Source organism: Colletes gigas, unplaced genomic scaffold, assembly GCF_013123115.1.
Source record: "Colletes gigas isolate AHSC1104 unplaced genomic scaffold, ASM1312311v1 Colletes_gigas_Sc00002, whole genome shotgun sequence".
Classification (NCBI taxonomy): domain Eukaryota; kingdom Metazoa; phylum Arthropoda; class Insecta; order Hymenoptera; family Colletidae; genus Colletes; species Colletes gigas.
This window is the reverse complement of record NW_025106631.1, coordinates 966,809-972,887: the sequence shown is the minus strand read 5'-3', so window position 1 is coordinate 972,887 and position 6,079 is coordinate 966,809.

Sequence of the window (6,079 nt, the reverse complement as noted above, 5' to 3'; positions counted from 1 at the left end):
GGATGTACCTATATTACCGTAAGTACCTATGGCGACGTCGATCAGAAGCGAAGCTCCGATCGGGAGAGAATGGTCCGCGAACCCGAGGATCGACGATCGATTCCACGCGCTGATGCTTCTGCGACGGGAGCTGAGGACGACGAATCTACAACCCCCCACACGGATCCGCGAATCAGATTAAACCGTCCCGAGAACGTACGGCCGCGCATAGTACCAGGTGCAATACGTGAATAGGAGGATCGAGACTTTCGTTGACAGGTATGAAACCTTCTCCATAGTGGCTCGATCGGCGGTTCTTCTATGGGGCCATGGATGACGCGCGCAAACAATCGGGTGATGTGAGGATGATCTCTCGTGCTGTGTTACGACGACGACTCGAAGCGAGCGAAAACCACTGTCGCACGGTGTGTATGTACATATACGTATCGATAACAGAGCACACGTACGCGGGTACGTGCGTATGTACAAGGTGTATCCTAACGCGTGGGGATCGTTTCGGCAGTGGATCAAGAACCAGAGAATAACCAAAAAATATTCGTGTCCTGTTAGGCCTTCGTTGCGAGTTATAGTACCTTTAATGAATTAATTTAAATTAACCCTTTGAAGGGAACGCAAAAAACGATAACTCTTCTTTTGTTATTGGTATGCGAGAACAAGTGAAAATCGCAAAGATACGTGGAAAATTAAATTATTCGATCGGCGTCTTGGCTATGTTTCCAGACTATGATTTAGCATCTTGGACGTATTGGATCCCTTAAATCGCTAGAAGAGGTATGTCGAACCCAAGTTCCTTGGAAAAAGAAATTATTTATATATTCGCGAATTACTTATAAATTATTATAGTCGTATAATCCTTGTAAATTGTTAGTTATTTATATATTTATGTACTATTTATACTCGTGTATACGTAATTAATGGTAGAGTTAAACAACAGTAATGGAATCTATACCACGTATGAAAATATGTTCAAATTTCGCAAAATTTCCAACCCAAGGTCTGATAGTACGGAAACTTGAAAGACCAAAATTAACAAAACTATAGTAGCTTACTAATTTAAATTGTCACGCTAGGTTACGAAACGATCGATCGTTAAAAGATATTAAGTGTTAAATTAATTAAATTGTACGTAAAGTGGTCAGAAGGTTAAATAATTTAATCAACTACGTATAGTTGAACTTGCATACCAATAAGAAATGATTTACCTCTCATGATTATTCTGTGATATAGTATCAAAGTGCAAGCAACTTTTAAATTATAAGTCACTGTTACTTTGAAACACAATTGACACGTATCAAATCCAATTACATCGATTTATAATTAAGAATTGTACAGCACCGACTATAACTCGAGGACAAGGTGAAAGAGAGATACGCGTTTGCAGGAACGTCGATTTACAAGCCGAGTCGGCTCCCACGAGTTAAGATACACCCTGTACATCTACATATATATACGTAGAATGAAGCGAACGTTTAAGTTTAAAGAGATAAAAAATGATGTTAAAAGGAAAGAGAGAGTATATATACATTTACATGTATACATAGTTAGGTGTAACATATATACATACGTAGAAGGAAGTGACGAAAACTACGCGAGGCGCGGCCACTCGCAATGGCCGCGCTACGGATGTACCTAAGCTCTTCCAAATACGTTTTATTTTCAGTAGATTCTATCGCTTGTTCTCTTATTTATAACGCTTTTATATTATATATTTTCACGGTCTCATTGTCTGCAGTCCTTTACTGTTTCTTTGTTATTTATTTTCGTTCCCTCCTACCCCCCCCCCGCCTTCTCCCCATCTTTGGTTAATCTTTGTAAGATAGTCGATCGTCTGTCACTTCTTATTTAAGTTTCTCGTCTTCACGCTCTTTAGCCTCCCGACAATCCGTCCCTGTTAGCTTTTTTCGATCTTGGCGCACCGTATGTGACACGTACGACGATCATTTTTTTCGTCCGCCCATCGAACGCCTGTTCCACGGGTTCTTCTCGTCGAGAAGAAACTATCATCCGAACGACGAGACTCGAATTACGTACCTAATTTATCTTTGTTTTACCGAATCGTCGTCGAGGACGCGTCACGAGCTGACGACGGATCGATCAACGAAGGATGATCGCACCCCAACCCCCCTCGCTTACGCCTCAACCAATCGCGTTACCATTCAGAGAAATATTCAATTACCATTTTTTTTATTTTTAACGCGACGATCGAGATCCTGTCATTAACTTATTCGATCGTCCTTCCTCGCTCGATCCACGGATTCACGTCGACGTTGGGCGTCCTCTGTTGCAATGGTGGCTGCGGAATTTGTAATTTGTATAAAGTCAGAAAATGTGGATTATTTAAAAACTGATGTTCGATTAAACGATTGTTACCGTAATACGAAGTTGTCGTACCGATTTTTCTGCGTTACACCCTCTTCCTTCCAAACTATTACTTTCCTGGAGATTACAGTACAGCGTATAGCACATTCCAATCAGTTTAATTAAACCGTAAATGGGAGTTTCCTCCTTTTCAAAAGTCATTCTCGTATAAAAACTCAGCTTCTAAATCAAACTTCAATCACAACATAGAATATATACTGAATTTACCATTTAAAATGAAGTCGTATTGGGAAAAAGTGCAATTACTTTTTTCAGTCGATCGAATAGCATTTCTAGGTAGTCTGTAATCGAATAACGTTTTTCGTAGCTATTTTTCGAGGCAGAACGCATCGGCGCTCACCAGGTGAAAGTTGCAAAAGATTTCGTCCAAAATAATCGGCCCGCGATACTTGCCACGACGAAACGTACCCTCTGCGTATTTACGGGCATAGCCAATCAGGAATCCTGCAAAAGATCTCGACTTCTCGTTGCGTGTTCCGCGTATCCGGATCACCTCTCCCGTGCACGCGTTCGTTTTCTTACTTTTATTTCGCTTTAAGTGTGGCAGTGACTCCGAGAGGCCGACGACGTCCGGATTCTGCGTTTACTTGACACGATGGTCACGTTGTCCGTATCGGTTTATCGAAAAACAGAATACTTTCGACGTCACGCGACAACCGGGGGACCAGAAATGAATTAATACATTAAATCTCAATATTACGGTGCATTTTTAATATACGATCAAATCATTCAGAGCAGACTAAAGTCGACGAATCGATTTAGTCTGCTCGTCGTTGTCTAAAATTTGTAGAAAGCATCGCGTTTGTCGTGCCCGCAACATCTCTGTCGGACCGTTGTTCTCGAGGCTTGACAACGTGTCAAATTACCCGGAAAGAGTCGACAAAAGATAACGCTTAGAGCTCTCGAATAGGTACAGCGACAGGTTGCGCGAACGGTGCATCGGTTGGAGCGAGGACCGCGGGACCATTGTTAAATGTAATAATATAACGGGGTTATGGTCTCAAAGGTTATACGGTCTCTCGTGACGTTGTCTCCGCGAGGAGACACGGGACAGACGAAAGAGGAAACTAGATGGCACGATCCTCTTATCTCGGTACGATTACAGAGACCCGTTAACGCTACAAATACAGATTACACGCGAGTCAAATTAATATTCGGACCCCGTATCATTTCTACTTTATCGCGATGGAATTTTCACCGTAACGAAGCAAATTGTTTACTACAAAGTGCCTGGTTAATGCTTTGTTAACATGGTTCAAACTAAACCCCAGGATCACAATATGGGGATTCGTAGCATAGAACATCTCAATATTAGAGACTTTTTTTAAATTTTAAAAAATCTCCTAATGAAATAATTTATAGATAGCTGTTTTTCTATCCACATCTTGGCCCTGAATGTTCCACAGACTTGGGTCACCAGAATTTTTGGAGGAGGTTATTGTTAGTCACGATTTCGTACCGCGTAAACTAATGATTAATACCATTACCGTCATGAAAACGCGTTTTATGGACGAAAAGACGGATTTCTCTCACATCGTGATCATCACTCACAAGGGAATGACTCAACCTGTCCCCCTTCGATTTTAACCTCCTTTTGCAGGATGGTAGATTACGGGTCCCTGTTGCTACGTGTGGAATATTAGGTGTAATAACTTGATCATTTTAGACATATAAGTAATTAAAGTAACATGGTTTGCGATATATATCACGAATATCAATCTCTGTCATTGACGCGGCGCGGAGCGGGCGATACAAGTGGGCGGTACGTTTCCTCGGGGTCGCGGGTTCGGATCCCATTCGGTCGATTTTTTGTTTGTTTAATTGCTTTCATTTACAGTTGCGTTAGCGACGCGCGTGAAATCGAAACGGCGGTCATCAAACATGCATTAGATGCACAAAAACCGGCGACACCGCCGCTCCCAAAATGGACGTTTTCTGCTACAGTTATACTTTTTACCTTTCACTTCTTTCGGGAAAGCAACTTGTTTAGCGTTACATAATATTTCCTGATTAACCGCGGATGCGCGTTTATCCTCTACACACAAGTATCATGGCACTAGGGTCGACGAGTGATTGGTTCGATACACAATTCAGCTTCAGTTTTTCATTACGAATAAAAATTCTACTGTTTCCGGAGGCTCTGCTCGCATTGGTATATTTTTGCAACAACCCATTTCTCGTATCTCGTTACAATTCTGCACCGATATGATCTACGTTGTTCCACTCAGGCAGAGCGTATCTTTAGCGGGCCCTATCGCAGGGAGAGGGCCCAATCGAGGCCATTTGTTCCGGACCTCACGCTCATAGAGGCCTCGAGACCACACGAAAAAGGTAATCCACAAATTTCTACGCTCTCGTAATCCTAGATTTAACAACAGAATCGATAAGGGATCAAAAAGTCTCGTTCTTGAGCCGCAATTTTTCGCGCTAGCGCCTCGAAGACGATTCATTAGCGACGCTAGTAAGCCCCCGCTGGAAATTATTTACAGCTCGTAATAAACGTAGCGTCCGGATATCGGGGCGAATTAATCGGGAAATAAGGAACGCCGGCCATTAAACCGTCTTAAGTCCCAATTAAGATGGTGAACGTAGGAACGAAGATAAAAGGTAGGGACGAGAAGGAGGAGGAAACGTGGAGGCAGAGCGAGGAGGATAGGCGACAGAAAGATCAGATGAACCGGAGAAGGTTTGTGATGCGAACAGTTAGAGGCTAAACCGTCGTGGCAAGAAAGGGATCATGGTACCATGATTCCCGTCGGGGGCCTACGTAGCCAGCCAGGCCAATGACCTACATTTTTCGGGCCCCGTTGGACCAGCCAGGGCTTCTTCCTACTCGAGATCGTTGGGTCAGTTTATAATGCCCGTACACCTTTTCTAGGAGACTGGTTCCATGACTCCTGTAGCACCTTTCTGACGCAAGAGGATGCCTGGACGCTCCTGGAAACCGGACACACGGAATCAATGGCGAACGACTCGATATTAAGGAATTCCGTTCTTTCCCTTTCATCGGATAAACCGTTTTCGATTTCAGGCGAATTTAGACTCTGGCAACTTTGGATCGTGGATCACAGTAAGCTGGAGCATTTGTTCGATTGGTTGAATTCGTTTTGCTGGTATTCAAAATGGCGTGAGTAGCACTTCAGCCCTCGCGGAGGAATGTATTCAAATATTAGAAACAAGAAAAATACAATCGTGAATATATTCATACCTTCCACGTTCTCTATTCTGATATTATATACCAAAGGGCGTTCACTTGTTAAATAGATAAATAAATAAAAATGCAAAAATCCTTCGATCGCATGTTGGACGTGCATCGCGGATGATTCATACGCAGTGAATGTGAAAGATGAAAGCTGGAGTATTTGCACCAGTTTAATGGTTGAATTCATTTCACTAGTTTTCAAAATGTCGGCGAACGAAATAGCGAGTGGTTCGAGGAATGTAAAATACGAAAAGTAGCAAGTGCTTTGGATAAAATGTAGATAAAAAACAATCTTTGTATCCACAAACTTTCGTTCGTAAAATAAATTTCTCTCGTCGATAATAGCTGGTTCGTAAAATTTTGTTTCGCAACCGTGGCGTTCATTTTTAACAAATTCAAGGTAGACTCGGAAATGAGCTTTCGAGACGATTATCGCGGATTTTCGTCGGTATAAAAAATGCGTTCTTCCGCGTAAACGGAATCATGAAAGTTCCAAGA